The sequence below is a fragment of the Thermobia domestica genome, chromosome 9 (assembly GCF_964235325.1).
Source record: "Thermobia domestica chromosome 9, izTheDome1.hap1.1, whole genome shotgun sequence".
NCBI classification, from domain to species: Eukaryota; Metazoa; Arthropoda; class Insecta; order Zygentoma; family Lepismatidae; genus Thermobia; species Thermobia domestica.
In genome coordinates this window covers 22951533-22968871 of record NC_137462.1, presented here as the reverse complement: position 1 = coordinate 22968871, position 17339 = coordinate 22951533, and the positions used below count along the sequence as shown (strand labels likewise).

The window sequence follows — 17339 nt, the reverse complement described above, 5'->3', positions numbered from 1 at the left end:
GCACGAGACAAGATTTGTGGCTGGCTGTAAAAGTGGTCTCGACTCGAAAAATGTATATTTTTCTATTGGAAGAGCCGTGTCTCGACTCGAATTTTGTCAGGAAAATCCTGTCTCGACTCGTCTGGTGCGCAACCCTAGAATGCTAACAGATCGTGAATTCAACGACCAAAGGTACCCACTTTGGAATTATTTCACTCAAATTCATACTCACATCATTTCATAATTAAAATGTATTACACGCTCGAAAAAAAAAAAAAAAAGGCAGAGAGTCGAAAATAGGTTTGGATTTTCCTTCGTAAGATTTCTACCCGTAGTTCGAAAGGATAAAATATTAAATTTACCGATGCTACTCCCCTCAGAAGCCACCACTGCACGTACTTTTAAATTATTATTATTATTGGCCAACTAAGGTAATTTGGTCCATTTTTGAATGAAATGATTTTCATTTATATACTTTTTCTTGGTATAGAAATTGACATTCATGGCCAATGAAGAATATTCAATAAATGTTAACGCTATAAATTGCACAATTGAAAATGTCAGGGGATTACACATTAATGAGAGAGATATTGGGGTCACAGGTGAATAAAGATAGTAAAATTCGGAGCCGCTAAGATATATACAGTGGCGGATCCAGGATATGATCAAGGGAGGGGCTAAACCATATTTTGCCGTTTTATCCAGTATAAAGCAGGATTCAAGCTCATTTTATCCAGTGTATATCTGAGCTTCAAGGGCAAGCTATAGCCCCTATAGCCCCCCTTGGATCCGCCACTGTATAGTGCATGGAAGGGGCTTCAGATAATTCCTGGGACGGCTCAATTAAGATTTATAAAAAAAAAATCTTACAACGATAATTAATGATGGATTGCAATAGAATATAAGAAATGAAGATAAGAAAGTTTTAGAATATAGGGATTAAGTTATATAACGAAAAGCTTGAAACGAATTAAGAAGGATCATACATGAAATCAACATGAGATAAAGTTAACATTACGTAAACATTGTATTTATGAAATATTATGTTGTCTTCCGTCATGTGTTGCATTTCGTATGTCAATTACAGTGATTATAATCACAAAAAGTAATCTAATGAATACAGACCGCACCCAGAAATTTTTGTTCGGAGAGATCCAAGCTTTTGGGGAGGGGTTCAATACTGCAAGCCACTACGTCTTAATAGTATTGAACGGGTATCATTCTGCACCCGGAAAGACGATAAGTAATTGTAAAATACTTCCACCTATATTTTCAGGGGGAAAAATGATAGAACAATATTGTTTTTATAAGAGAAAGTGTACAGATGAAATGTAAGTTCAAGTTTTCACGCTACATCAGTCATTTTCCTGTTAAACAAGTATAGTTTTAATGAGAAAGTATACAAATGTATGTTAGAAAGATTTTTGGGGTCTGGACCCGGTGGACCCCCCGTGGGTACGCCCCTGAAGGATTTTGGGGGTCTGGATCCGGTGGACCCCTTGTGGGTACGCCCCTGAATGAATACAATAAAGAGAAAATAAAATGAAATTTCTACATTTACGCTGCACTTTATTCCCTGTGAATTAAAGGAAATGGATAATTAATTCGAGTGAAAGATTATGGAACAATTGGTATGAATGTGGGAGAAAATGTGAAAACGTTCCACAGCTATGCCGGCTAGGCTAAAGGAGACGGTGATGATGAGAAATGAATGAAATAGTGGAATGAAGAAAGTGAGAGGTAAAGAGAGAACCCCGAGAAAATCCATGCACACATTGTTTGTCCAACACAAAGTTCACGTAGCGCGAGCTGGGATCGTACCAAGGCCTCCATGCTCCAAAAATGAATGCTCTATCACTAAGCTACCGCGACTTCACTCGAGCATAGAAAAACACCGAGAAAACTCGCTAGTATTATGTTATCCACCGCGCGCGCGCGCACACACACACACACACACACAGACACACACACACAGACACACACACACACACAGCCTCGGATCGGACTGAAACTCCTTGCACCAGAGAAGACACTGTACCATTGTACCTCCCTGCCCACAATAAATGCAAAAATTACTATGACTATTATTTTTGTCATGAGGGGCATTTAAACCTATTTTTATTTAAATTACACTGACATCAGATGTACACCGACTTACACATGCACGGATAGAGCGTACGATATAATTAGGATTATTACTTACTTGACCCTTTTTATCACCAGCCTGGGACATCTTGTGAGCAAAGTAGTGTATGTTTGTTCGACTGTTATAACTATTTACATCTACCATATAATGTATTATTTCCAACTTTGGGATACATTTTGGGTACGTTAACTGTCTACTAAAACCGAAGTGATATAAGTCCATTACAACTTCCGATTTCAATATTGAACTACGAAACGCATAAACGATAAGAGATATTTAAAAATAGCTTTTTATATCGATGTAACGTTTTACGAATAAGTGCTATCTTCTCTCTTTACCCTTCATTCAAACCGGAAGTGTCAGAAATCAACCATTTCCGGTTTTAATGTTGATCGCTATAGAGTAAAAAACCGGTAGTAGGTAGCGAGAAGCAGTTTTTTGCAATCAGTTAAGGTTTCAAGAATATATTCAGTTTCCACTCTAAGATATGTACTAAAACTGGAAGTCGTATAAATCTGCTACCAATTCCGGTTTGAATATTACTTGAGAAATTGTCACACCATACAAACCATACTTCTTCACGTAGTATATAGATTATATTCCTTCACTTTCATCGCCTGTAATTTCTGCCACCTTCTGCCGCACTTGTGGAAAGCGTTGTACACCGCCAACGCTTAAGTCTTTGTCGATATCCCGCAGGGGTCACCATATATTACGGATGGTGGCTTTTCTTGTGTTGTAGTGCTTCCCGCGAAGTGTTTTTTGCGAGAAGGTTGGTACCAAGGATGTTATAAAATAGAGGATCTGCCCATACGTATCTTCATCCTATGAACTCAGTGAAGCCGAAAAACAACTGAGCATCGTCTGAGCCGGCACTTTGATTGGCTACTCTTGTTTCCGCTATGATGGTTGGCTCAAAACATTGCGATCTTAGTGGTGCGGAGAGGGCAGAGTAGGTGTGGCGTTACTGTGACGTATGGCTTCACGATTTTGTTGTATGGGCAGATCCTCTAACATCCTTGGTTGGTACGAAGTTCCTAAGAATTTTCTTTTACAGTGTGCTCATGTGCTACTTCAATATTGATGCACGCATATTGTTCGTCGTTCCGAAACACATTATTATGTTACTTCCATTTTTCTCCTCCACTTTACAGCACAGCTGCTTTTCACTGAATATCTCAGTCCTTACACTCGCCACGCTTGATCGCTTCATATTCCTCTTGTCAGCTGCAAAACTCTGTGCTGCGACACAGCTCTCTGATGTGAGAACAGTGTTGCCACTAATTTTTATCCGTCGTATGTAGTTACAGCCCTTGTTCTAATAAGACAGGAAAGCACCTTCATGTTCATCATAATCTCTGTTCATTTTGAACTCATTAAATTGAAACAATGAATGCAGCTTTTAAATATCAATTAAAACATTACACTAGTTTCAAAAAAAGAGACACTGACCAAAGCTTAAAACCCACTTTATTTTAAATTATAATTTGTAACTGTTTCGGATATCTAGCATATTCTTCTTCAGACACTATCGAAAATAAATGAAAATGCAGACGATTCGATAGTGTCTGAAGAAGGATATGCTAGATATCCGAAACAGTTACAAATTATAATTTAAAATAAAGTGGGTTTTAAGCTTTGGTCAGTGTCTCTTTTGTTAAAATAATCAATCCAAAGCCATGAATTGTCTTACTAACTAGTTTCAAATAGTAAAATTGTCAGCACAAGTAGCGACATCTATTAGTGGCAGATAGGAACAGCTGTTAACGTGATTGTTATCATTAAGAGTTGGCGTGGCACATTGAAAAGTTCGTCTTTTATACAATGGGATTCTATATTATAGAATTATGTGTTATCATCGTCCTGTGTCGTCTGGAAACAAAAAAAAAAAAAAAAAAAAAAAAAAAAGGAAAGAAAAATAAAAAGAAAGGGTACTTTAATACTCTCACGCACTGATTAAAGTCTTTGAAGAGAAAACCTGAAATCGAACGACAAATCCTTATTATATGACTTGACCTTTGGCATCACTTACACTAGTAAATTAAAACTTTTTTATTTATTTTATTGTAATTGCAATCACTAATTAATAGTGTTCTCTACATTTAAAAAAAATCTTCCTTGGAATTGACTAGAACTAGTTTGCTAATTATATTTCGCTTCACGTGTAGAGACACTTACGAGTGTATGTATGCATCTGTATGTGTATGACAAATGAGAAAGATGAAAAAAAAAAAAAGTTTCATCTGAAGCATTGTTTGCGGGAATTTTGTGAGCACCTTCATTAGCTCAGATGTTGATGTTGTGGCATGTTCAGCCCATCAAGCTGTGAAGTCACGTTTGCCTTTGCTCAGCGATGGCTGTTTGTGCCTTCCAGCAGAGTGGATCAATATGCTTGATATACTTTATACAAGACAATTTCCAGAGTTATTTTCTTCTGTCTCGCTTAGCGTGCTCACCTATTAACACTTGAAGACCAACTTTCTGCTGTTCGGTGAAAGTTTTCGTGTGTTAACTTCGCTCAAGTGTGAGCCACTTTGTGTTTCAGCGTCACAAGTTCTGGTTCACATTGCTTTTACTACAAAACTCCGAAAGCTGATGTGATCAGAAGCAAGTCGGAATTTCGAGTGCCTTCCCAGTCATTCTTTGACAAATTCATGTCGGCAAGTCTTTAATTAAGTTGTAGTGAGAATGTATAGGTAAACGTATTTTTTAACCTAAATTATTATCTTTTAACAAAATTCCAATATTACTTGTACAAATATTGTCCCTGTGAGTATTAGTAGTATGAGTGTCACCGTGAGCAGAAGACAAACAATAGATAAAATCTTCTCCTTAATATTGAATTTCATCACAAATATCTATCTATTTATATAAATAAAAATTAAAGTGACTATATTTGTGGCTTAATAACTCTTGAAATTAGAGACCAATCTCGATCAAATTTTCAACATAGATGAGGTTCGGACCAAGGATGGTTTTGATTGTATCATTTTGACTAGGGATGCGCACGAGACAATATTTATGGCTGTCTCGTCTCGAAAATGTGCTGTAAAAGTGATGTCTCGACTCGTCTCGTGCGCACCCCTAATTTTGACAGTGCAACTTGGGGAAGGTGGAGGGGGACACAACAGCGCCGACTTTCCAAAATTTATATGGATGCATATCGATAGCGGGACGTGTTAGCCTATATGTTTTCAAGAAAGTCTCAATGTTTGATTGATTTATTTTTAGTTAAATCTTTTATGAACACTGCCATAAAGAGCTGTGCTGTGATAAAGTAAAATACTATATATCGGTACTATAAGAGTAAGTTGGGACTGCCCTAGCTCAGTCTGTAACAGGGATGGGGGCGCGGTGGCTCAGTGGTAGAGCGTTCACCTCCTGTGCTTGGGGTCCCTGGTTCGTTCCCAGCTCTCGCCGTGTGGTCTTTGTGGTGGACAAACACCGTGCTCGTAGGTTCTCCCGTTCCCTACCACTTTCTTCATTTCACTCATCTCTCATCATCACCGTCTCCTTTAGCCTAACCGGCATAACCGTGGGACGTAAAACTTAAAGATTTCATTTAATTTTTTCTAACAGGGATGATTTAAACGCAAGAAAACCCGGGTCCAAACTAAAATTCTTGTGAGTGCGGCGTACCCACAAGATTATTTGTGTGGGTGTCGGAGCCTCGGAGCAGCCACGTAGTCGGCGCGCATGGGGGGGGGGGGGACATATATAAAAATGATGGAAAATGACCGGTATTAGAGAGCGCTTGAGTAATAGTAAACTCAGTCTATACATCTGTCTTCAGTAACAATTACTAATTTTTCTTATTTTAAGCCAGTGAAGCGGGTAATTGACTCTAATAGTACATAAATAAACAACAATCTGTGCAAAAAATGTAAATATTATTGTTCGCAACAAAGGACATACTTTCTCTCACTATAAAAATTCCTTTTTCTCAGTTTTATCGAAAACTACGTATGAAAATTTATCCTTAAGAGGGCACTCAACGCTGAAATTAAATTGCCGCAAATTTTAAACGTTTTCCTAAATATTTCATAAACTTATAAAGAGGAGAAAAATTGCAAGTTGTTGTTCTTTTAACAATATGATTTTCCAAATGATAGCGTAGTTACAACAACTCTGAATGTTTTGGTTATGTAAAAAGCTAGGAACGAATTGTTTTTTCGAGTTGAAAAGTTGATTTCCTAACTTTCAAACAACGGAAAACATTCAGAGAAGTTGTAACTACGCTATCATTTGTAAAATCATATTGTTAAAAGAACAACAACTTGCAATTTTTCTCTTCTTTATACGTTTCTGAGATATTTACGAATAAGTTTAAAATTTGCGGGCAATTTAATTTCGGCGTTAAGAGCCCTTGGTCAGCTCGTTGTGACCTATCAATATATATATATATAAAATGAAATCTTTGAGTTTTACGTCCCACTGTTATGCCGGTTAGGCTAAAGGAGACGGTGATGATGAGAGATGAGTGAAATGGTGGAATGAAGAAAGTGGGAGGAAACGGGAGAACGCCGAGAAAACCCACGAGCACGGTGTTTGTCTACCACAAAGTTCACTTGGCGGGGGCTGGGATCGAAATTATATATGGTTGGACAGTATTACATTTTAACAAAAAGAAAATTTAAGAATTTATAATAATTTTGTGGTATATTTTTGAACCACACTCTGTACTGACGTCTTGTTAATGTCATAACGAAAAACATGAGAATATACTTCAGTGTCAGTTTCATTCTGATACATTCTGTAATTATCATACAACATTAATTATTCAGTTCTAAAACAGAAAATCTTCTTTTTCTCTACTTTCTTATACTTCAGTGTCAGTTTTATTTAAAGGGGCCGCGGTGGCTCAGTGGTAGAGCGTTCACCTCTGGTGCTTGGGGTCCCGGGTTCGATCCCACCCCCGCCAAGTGAACTTTTTTGGTGGACAAACACCGTGTGCGTGGGTTTTCTCGGGGTTCTCCCGTTTCCTTCCACTTTCTTCATTCCACCATTTCATTCATTACTCATCATCACCGTCTCCTTTAGCCTAACCGGCATAACCGTGGGACGTAAAACTCAAAGATTTCATTTTTCATTTCAGTTTTATTTAAAAACAAATTGTGGTTGTCATACAGATGCGACTTTTGAGCTTTTTTTTTTTTTTTTTTAAAAAAAAAAAGAAAACTCGTTTCTGTCTACTTTCTTATACTTATATATCAGTTTCATTTAAATACGTATTGTAGTTGGTATACAGCATCGACTTTTGACTTTAAAAAAAAAAAAGAAAGAAAACTCTAGTTTCTTATACTCCAGTATCAGTTTCATTTTAATACATAGTGTAGTTATCATACAGCATCGATTTTTCAGTTTCAAAAAGAAAAGGAAACTAGTTTATCTCTATTATTTTATACTTCAGTATCAGTTTCATTTAATTATAAATTGTGGTTGTCATACAGCATCGACTTTTGAGGTTTTTTTTAAAAAAAATAAGAAAAAGAAAGCTCGTTCCTCTCTACGTTCTTATACTTCAGTACCAGTTTCATTTTAATACGTATTGTGGTTGTCATACAGCACCGACTTTTGAGCGTCTTTTAATTTTTTTTTAAGTCATTTAACTCTACTTTCTTATACGTCAGTATTTGTTCCATTTTAATATGTAGTGTGGTAATTATAGAACATAAAGTTTCCAGTTTTAAAAAGGATTGCTAAACGTCAGTAAAGAAACAAAAGTGACAGAAAACGGCTAGAGGGTTTCAAAATGTAGATGTGAAGAATAATGCAGAAGTATGGTGAATCGAACGAAAAACACTAGAGGAAGTGATGTGAATAATAGCAGAAGAGAATCTACGAGTTTCCTGTAATCGCTGCTAGCAAATGGAAAGCACTGGAGCGTTGCCGTGTCTTTGTCTACCTTGTTAAAACAGAGAACGAAAAAAAAATGAAATCTTTGAGTTTTACGTCCCACGGTTATGCCGGTTAGGCTAAAGGAGACGGTGATGATGAGTAATGAATGAAATGGTGGAATGAAGAAAGTGGGAGGAAACGGGAGAACCCCGAGAAAACCCACGCACACGGTGTTTGTCCACCACAAAGTTCACTTGGCGGGGCTGGGATCGAACCCGGGACCCCAAGCACTAGAGGTGAACGCTCTACCACTGAGCCACCGCGGCCCCCAAAACAGAGAACAAAATGTATCTGTGCGTCTGCTTAGCTATATCCCTTTACCACACGGTAGAGGTCTGCACGGGCCGGAATTTTTAGCCCGAGCCCGGCCTGACCCGTGAATTTATAATGTGAGGTTTTACCCGAGTCCGAAATATGTTTTAACATTTAGGCCCGAGCTCGTGTGATAATCAAATGAGCCCGAAATAAGCCCAAATTACAGAAAATTAATAATTAACGCAAATTTGTATTTTAATTTACAGCAATTAGAGGTTTAATTTTGTAGTTGTGCTTTAAAACTTCTCCAGAAAGAACGGTCCACTAAACATTGTTGTAGAGTATATTTACAAAGTTCGGCCCGAAAAGGCCCGGTAAATATGGTTGTATATTTAAAAATTTAAGGCACGATCCCGACCCGAGCCCGAAGTGACATATGCTTTGTAGACCCGAGTCCGGCCCCAGGCCCGTAGCCAGCTCGAAAATGTAGGGGACCCGGTGAAAGTTAGGGAGGCCGATCCAAAAAATTATAGTTCATACCATATTATAGTTCATTTGCAAGCCTATTGTGAAAATTTTAGAGGGGACCAGTAAAAATTTAGGGGACGCCCAGCCTCCCTGGATACGGGCATATCCGGCCCGCGAGCTCGGCCCGATCTCGTGCAGACCTCTACCACACAGCTGCGTCGAATCACAGCTTTCATTTCATTCATCTGGCCCAAACGCTATCGTGTTCCACAGTTTAAAAGAGGAAGAGAAACTTGTATCGAAATTGACACGATAGTAAGTAAGAAAGGAAGGAAAAATAACCTTCTGAAAAGGGTTCACTGAGTGGACTATGTTAAAACGGATAATTACGACGAAATGAAGAAGTTAGTCAGTGGGCGTAGTGCATGCAAGTCTTTCAGTTGCCCCCAACTGACCTGCCGGTAATGGCAGAACACTTATGATAATGAGGATGGTAATCAGTTGTCTTCATGTATATACCTTTGTCTTTAATTATTTTATTGTAACTTCTGTATATTTAATAGACGTTGCTGCCTTATACTTTATTTACACAAGTGTTGTAGGCATGACTGACTTTCGGAATAGCCAAGTTGGAAAACTCTGTGAGCGTGAAAACCGTTATTTTCATTGACCCATAAGTTTTCTTCAAGTTCTTGTATAATAGTTTCCTTCATTAAGACATGTTATGTCAAATACTATAGTAACAACTTTTTTTTGAATATTTCGTTATTTATGTTCATTTACGTGGAACAGAATATTTCAGCAATTGATGGTGCTATGCTGTTTTAATAACCAAATCCTGTACAGTTGCATGGAAGAGCGGATATACATCCTGCTGACATTATTGTGCTAATACATATTTTAGGAGTAAATGGGCCAATTTGAGTAAAACTCACATGAAATATTCTCTGTTACGTTAAGGAATATCACACTGAAATGAGTCTATTCTTTTCACAGCTATTAAGAAACGAAGGTTCAGGAATGGTGATGGTGATCTTTAGTAGCGAGGATATTTTGGTACACGGTAAAGCTCAAATTGATCAAAAATAAATAATTTTATTTCATACGTCTGTACAGTGTTGCCAGATCCGAAGATCAAGAAGTAACGAGGTTGTGCTCTAAAAGTAGCGGCTTTGAATAATTTGTGTCACAAACATAAAAATGAATTATTATTTTGCAGCTATACTTTTACTAATCATATATATATATATATATATATATATATATATATATATATATATATATATACAGGGTGGGCCATTTTAATTAATCCACGGAAATATCTAAAAAATGATAAAACATAGAAGAAATTTTTGAAGTACACGTTATATATTGCTAAGGGGGAATACCAATTCCGCCAAAAGTACCCCTCCCCGCCCCCCCTAAATGGGGGTAACGGGGGGTAACTTTGAAATGTCAAATGGGAACATGGGTCGAGTAATACCTCGTTCGAAAGGTCTTGGAAAACTAAGTAACGCTGTGCCAAAAGATGTTCCATATTGTGCACCGGTTTCAAAATGGCCGCCATAATATGGTTCGGAAACTGCAGTAGCCGTAGTGTGAAAACCATGGAAGGTAAATGAATGGAACAAAATTGAAATACGTAAATATCATAGGGCATATCGAACGGTGTGGTCCCTGTGATCCCAGTGGCTTCCCTAAAGGGGTCTTGGGGGCTAACTTCAAAATTTCAAATAGTAACATGAGTCGAGTGGTACCTCGTTCGATAAATCTTGCAAAATCTAACATATTAGTTTTGCTAAAATTATTGTTCGTTGTGAATAGAATATTCAAAAAAAAAAAAAAAAAAAAGTTTGTTTTACTATGTAAAACCAATAATTTTATTTCATATATGAAAATAATCAACTAGGTAGTTCTTAAGATATGTAGCCTACAGATACTTAAAAAGTAGCCCAAAAGTAGCGTGTCGGACAATTTGAAAATTTGGTATAGCGAGTGCACTTTAAAAAAAAATCGCCCAATCCGCTACTTGTATCCCAATCCAGCAACACTGTACCCACATGTAAAATATATTGCACTTTTTGAAAGTCATGTAATTTTAAAACACAGCTCATTCATAGTTCCTATATAGATAATTTTAAAACTTTTTTTATATTTTATTTTGACGTCGCTGTTATGCAGTTTAGACTAAACGAGACTATGGTCAATTAAAGTGAACGATTATGAAGAAATTGCTGGAATCAGAATGTTGGAGGTAAAGACATAAGCGCGTAAACCCACAAACACTTGTCTTCCATAAACTCACATAACCTGGGATTCACCCAGCGTCCCCCTTCCTCAGAAGACGAACCGCTCTTCTACTTAGCGTCCACGACCCCTATAGATAATTTTGTATCATTGAAAGACAGTGGAATATTCGAAGTTCATTTATACTACCTACCAGGGGCGTAAATAAGGGCCCCGCAGACCCCGCATTGCGGGGGGCCTCAAGCCATCAGGGGCCCCCAAATCATGAAGTGGGAAGTGGGTATGGCCCCCACGCCACGCTGTCTGCGGGAGGGCCCCTAAGCCTTTAGTTACGCCACTGCTACCTACAGATTGTACCTTTTGAAAGACAAGTAATTTTTAGAACACGGCTTATTTGTAATACCTACAGATAAGAATATTGCACCTTTAGAAAGGTAACTGATTTTTAAAAGAAAATTTGGTCATATAATCCACAGATAAGAATATTGTACCTTTTGAAAGATACAGATAAGAATATTGTGTCTTTTAAAACGTCTTCTTCATACAACTGCAGATGAGACATTGTCGTTTTAAATATAACTAATTTTTGAAACGACTTGTTCATACAACCTACAGATAAGAGTATTGTACTCTTTGAAAGGTAATTGATTTTTAAAACAAGACCTGCTCATACAATCTACAGATAAGACTATTGTACCTTTGAAAGGTGAGTAGTTTTTTGAAACAAGACTGATTCATATAACACACATATAAGAGTATTATACCTTTTGAAATATATTGTAGCTAATGTTTGAAACAAGACTTGTTCATACAACCTACAGATAAGAATACTGTATCTTTTGAAAGATAAGTATTGTCTAAAACAGGGCTCATTCCTACAACTTAAAGATTTTTCTTTACAAATAGTTTTTTTAAACAATGAAAATAATAACACTGAACGTAATAATATTCTATAAAAGTCGAGTAATTTTAAGTAAGATTCATACGTTCTACATGCAGATACCAGTATTGTGCCTTTTGAAAAACAGTGTTCTTTCATATTACATAGAGAGAAGAATATTGTATCTGTTGAAATGCAAGCGATTTTTGAGATGAGGCTCACTTAGGCATATTTCAAAGTAAACATTTTTTAATGTATGACGCAGAAATTCTGAAATTATACAATATTTCAGTCTGTATAAATGATGTGTCCATTTTTCCCTCTGAACCAGATCCGTCCATAGTTTCATGGGGGCACTTATTATTGTGCATACTTCCTAACTTATGTTTAACGAATCTGTTTCATTTTATTTTCAGATGATTTAGCTGAAAAGTTACCTGTTTCAAAGTTCCATATACAGACCAATTGAAGAAACTCATCGCCGGTAAGTATCTCAATACTTTTATTATTTTTTAAAAAAAATTCCACTATTTGCAGTGAACTGTTGATTTGAGGTTGCTTAGTATTTTTTGGAATCAGTTTTTGCTACCTCTATGTTCTGTCAGTGTGTCGGCGAAATACTAGCTAACATTCGTTTCTACTATGTTGATTTGGAAAACTTATGTTCAAATTTTGTTCAATTCAGTGCGAGAATGGGATGTTCTAAAATGTCACCCACAAAATACAGAGAACTATTCTATAAGTCAAAATACAGCGATGATATGTATAATTGTTTTTCGGCCCCTCATCTGGAGACGCGATTGCACTATGTGGCAACAACGCAGATAAAGAACCATAGAGTAGATCTACCAATCTATCAAATAGTCAGATCAGTTCTTTCCAAATGGCAGTTAAAATCGATGGACACTATGTGATGAAAAGTATCCGGACACCTGGCTGAAAATAACTTACAAGTTCGTGGCGCCCTCCATCGGTACTGCTGGAATTCAGTATGATGTTGGCCCACCGTTAGCCTTAATGGCAGCTTCCACTTTCGCAGGCATACTTTCAATCAGGTGCTGGAAGGTTTCTTGGAGAATGGCAGCCCATTCTTCACGGAGTCCTGAACTGAGGAAAGGTATCGATGTAGGTCGGTGAGGCCTGGCACGAAGTCGGCGTTCCAAAACATCCCAAAGGTGTTCTATAGGATTCAAGTCAGGACTCTGTGCAGGCCAGTCCATTACAGGGATGTTATGGTCGTGTAACCACTCCGCCACAGGCCGTGCAGTATGAACAGGGCTCGATCGATGAGCACAGTCATCCCCGAATTGCTCTTCAACAGTGGGAAGCAAGAAGGTGCTTAAAACATCATTGCAGGCCTGCGCTGTGAGAGTGTCATGCAAAACAACAAGGGGTGCAAGCCCCCTCCAAGTAAAACACGACCACACCATAGCACCACCACCTCCGAATTTTACTGTTGGCACTATACACGCTGACAGATGACGTTCACCCGGCATTCGCCATACCCACACCCTGCCATCGGATCGCCACATTGTGTACCGTGATTCGTAACTCAACACAACGTTTTTCCACTGTTCAATCATCCAATGTTCACGCTCCTTACACCAAGTGAGGCGTCGTTTGATATTTACCTGCGTGATGTGTGGCTTATGAGCAGCCGCTCGACCATGAAATCCAAGTTTTCTCATTTCACGCCTAACTGTCATAGTACTTGGAGTGGATCCTGGTGCAGTTTGGAATTCCTGTGTGATGGTCTGGATAGATGTCTACCTGTTACACTTCACGACCCTCTTCAACTGTCGGCGGTCTCTGTAACTCAAGACGAGGTCGGCCTGTACGCTTTTGTGCTGTACGTGTCCCTTCACGTTTCCACTTCACTGTCACATCAGACACAGTGGACTTAGGTATGTTTAGGAGTGTGGAAATCTCGCGTACAGACTGCTGACACTAGTGACACCCAATCACCTGACCACGTTCGAAGTCCGTGAGTTCCGAGGAGCGCCTCATTCTGGTTTCTCACGATGTCTAATGACTACTGAGGTTGCTGATAATGAGTACCTGGCAGTAGGTGGCAGAACAATGCACCTAATATGAAAAACGTATGTTTTTCGGGGTGTCCGGATACTTTTGATCACATAGTGTATATTGACACTAGCACCACATACTAGCGTAACAATCAATGTAACTGCTTAATGGATTCATAGAGGAATGCTAATAGTACCAAATTAATCTACGACGTTGCCACATAGTGACATTAAGTTCCCATAACGGCTGAAGGAGGCCCGTAGGGTATACCGTTATACAGCATTTTCACCTTATTTTGACCTGAAGAATAGCGTTTTGTTATCCGCGGACGCCATATATATATATATATATATATATATATATATATATATATATATATATATATATATATATATATATATATATATATATATATATATATATATATATATATATATAATATATATATATAAGCAGGTTGTTTTTCCCATTTCTTCCAAAAACGAAGGGGGATGACTTGATTATCGCTGACAGTGTTGGAAGATAAAATTACCGTTACAAGTATAGATAAACTGCTGTAACTAGATGTCAATAGAAAATCGTAAAGTAAGAAATTCAGCATATCGGACATCAAATCAATATGGTCAGGTTCATAATTTACTTTAAAATGAAAACGAATTAAATAAAATTTCTTGTTTAACATCCAACGATTATGCTCTTTAGGCTAAAGGAGACTGATGGTTATTTAAGAATTAGTCAAATGAGAATGTGGGAGGAGCGAGAGAACCCCTAGAAAACTCAGAAACACATCATTGCTCAGATTGCTAATAAAACTCCAACTGACCAAAGCAGTGTATATATAAATAATCTTAACATATATATATATACTGCTTTGGTCAGTTGGAGTTTTATTAGTAATCTTCAATTTTCCAAAGCTGCACTGAATAATTTACAACATTGCTTAGATGTTGTTTACCACATATTTAGATGGTCTAGGATCGAACCAGAGACCCTTCGCACCAGAAGCGAGCACTCTACCACCGTTGAATCATTGTTCCCCCTTCCCAACAATCCCTTTAGTTTACGGAACATTGAACTAAATAATTTATCCTATTGCTATAACTCTGTAACATAGATTTTCTTTTTAGTGTTATGCAATTTTTGTACTGTTGCTTTTCCGTGTTTTAGTCTTCCCTTTTTTTCCAACTCACAAATATAGAATATTTGTGATAGACAGCGAATAAAAAACTCATCATAACGTGTATATTTTCTATATATTTGTATGTGCTTCAATATAATCGATCTAGCTAGGAAAAGAGGAAATAATATTTTTTTTTTCACAAATAAACTGACAGCATTTGATGAATTGCAAACAGAACATTATTGTTTAGTTTGTTGTTGTGATGTCGGAAGCATCCGCAACGCTTCAATCTATATAATATAATTATATATCTGTCCTTCTGGAAAGAATGAGCTTTCAATCTGCTGTGACGTCCCATGTGAATATTCATGCAGAGAGAGGAGAGTAGGCGTATATGAAAAGTGAGGTATAACAGATTATAGTGAAAATGCCTTCATGAGAAAAAATACAGAAGCGAATAGCAGGTTTGTTATTTTCATGAAAATTGTTTTTCAAACAAAGCTTTACAGACGAGAGCATCCAATATTAAAAAATGTAAAGCTGAAAGCTTTAACTTAAAGTAGTTGATTTTAGTTAGAAACGGCGCTATTTACGCAATTACCATGATGATTAGCACCAGTTTTTAAAACAAATAAAATTTATGTACACTCATGTCTAAAATTATTGTCGCATGTCTATAAATATGTTGTTGCAGGAATATAATTTAGTAACGAATTCGCCCGGTATTTCTTACAATGTTAGTATGTGTATAATCGGCAAAGACATGTATGTGGCAAATTTCATGTCAAAAGTGCAGTAAATACGAACAATAAAACGAAAATAAAACTTTCTTGTCCATTTAACAACATTTTATTTTACTCATTCTAATTTTCGTATTTATAATTCTTTTCCTATGAAATTTATCATAAATATATATTTTCCGATTATATACATAGTATTATCATTAAAAGTAACCTGCAAAATCATTATCAAATTATATTCTTACAAGAAGACAGTTATAGATATGCGACAATCATTTTGGACACGATGAAAGTTTGCTTTTGAAAACTCACTTGTTTTCAAAAAGTATCTACGTAAGGAGACAATTGCTTTCTTGTTTCCAGATTTCTAAATTATGCTATGTAAGGTTTCACTGTCCGAAGAGAAAATTTTGTCTCCTTGTTTAACCTATTATTAAGACTCCAAGTAGTAGAAATCTACTCGAAAAAAATTCGCAAACTTCGACTTTTCAGATAAATTGACGTTCATTTGTTAATTTATGTACAAAAAGATACGCATGCGCAAAACAAACTATAATAAAATATAGTTTATTTATATCCCTATGTACATACCACAACAAGAATTATAACTCTACCTGTCTCCATAGCCGAATGGTGAGGCTCCGAAGTTGACCATTTTCCATGTCTTCTACAATTCATAAATTGTACTCCCCGTCTTTGATGGCCCATTACTTGGCGGGAATTTTTTTTTCGACAAAACAAAAAAAATATGGGTCTCTTAAAAACATGTCTAGTTGCTATAAAAAAAAAGTTTCAACAATATCTGAGATGGTGATGGTACAATTTTATACTTTGTTTGCCTGAGTTGAAATGGAAGGCACCCTATGATGATGATGATATTATATTTGTGTCATTTAAGAATGTCAAAGTTTTGTATGATTGTTTCACTGTAAATTAATAATTGAATTAAATAGTAGTTAATAGTTAAATAATACTAATAAATTAAAAGCTATGAATTATTTTACGGAAGACTACAAGCGTCGGTTGGTCAACCGCCAACCAGTTTCCACGTAGCTTTGTTTATCGCAGTTTAGAGGTAAGGCGGAACAGATAATAGAAAGTTTTTCGCAGAGAGTTGCGGTATCTCTTCGGTAGACATTTGCTAGGAGTCAAATGATAAGTGTCATTAGATGGATGTTTCTGAACGAAATGGAAGCATCTTGCTTGGAAATAAATCAGTTTTTTTTCTTCTATAATCCTAATTAATCTTGAAAAGGGATGTCTTTAGGAGTAATAACTTCCCCACTCCACCCCCACCTTTTCGTTGGAGCATAAATCCAGGCGACTGTTTTAAGCGATGTTAAATAGAAAATTAAGGGTAATTCCTTCAAAGCCGCAAAGCTTGGATTCAATGGCGCCAATTTACTCCCGAACGGAACACACACTTTCTCTCTCTCCACACAGTTAGGTGAATTACTTACTCGTCAGTGCTCTTTGATGTTCAGTCGAATGGAAGGAGTGACTTTTGTGGTTTGGCGTTCGGCCAGGCTGGGCTTTAGTTGCACAGGAAGCATCGGAAAATGCCTAATCCAGACGGAAAAA

At 37.0% G+C, this 17339-nt stretch overlaps 1 protein-coding gene across 4 annotated transcripts in view; it reads left to right on the top strand.

Moving 5' to 3' along the window:
* Window positions 1–17339, top strand: part of Tpst (tyrosylprotein sulfotransferase) — a 532464-nt gene that overhangs the window by 216571 nt on the left and 298554 nt on the right. For all 4 annotated transcript variants that reach the window (XM_081770746.1, XM_081770747.1, XM_081770749.1 and 1 more), the window contains one exon: window positions 12290–12357. The gene's annotated coding sequence lies outside the window, so the exon portion shown is untranslated. The remainder of the gene's footprint in view (window positions 1–12289; window positions 12358–17339) is intronic.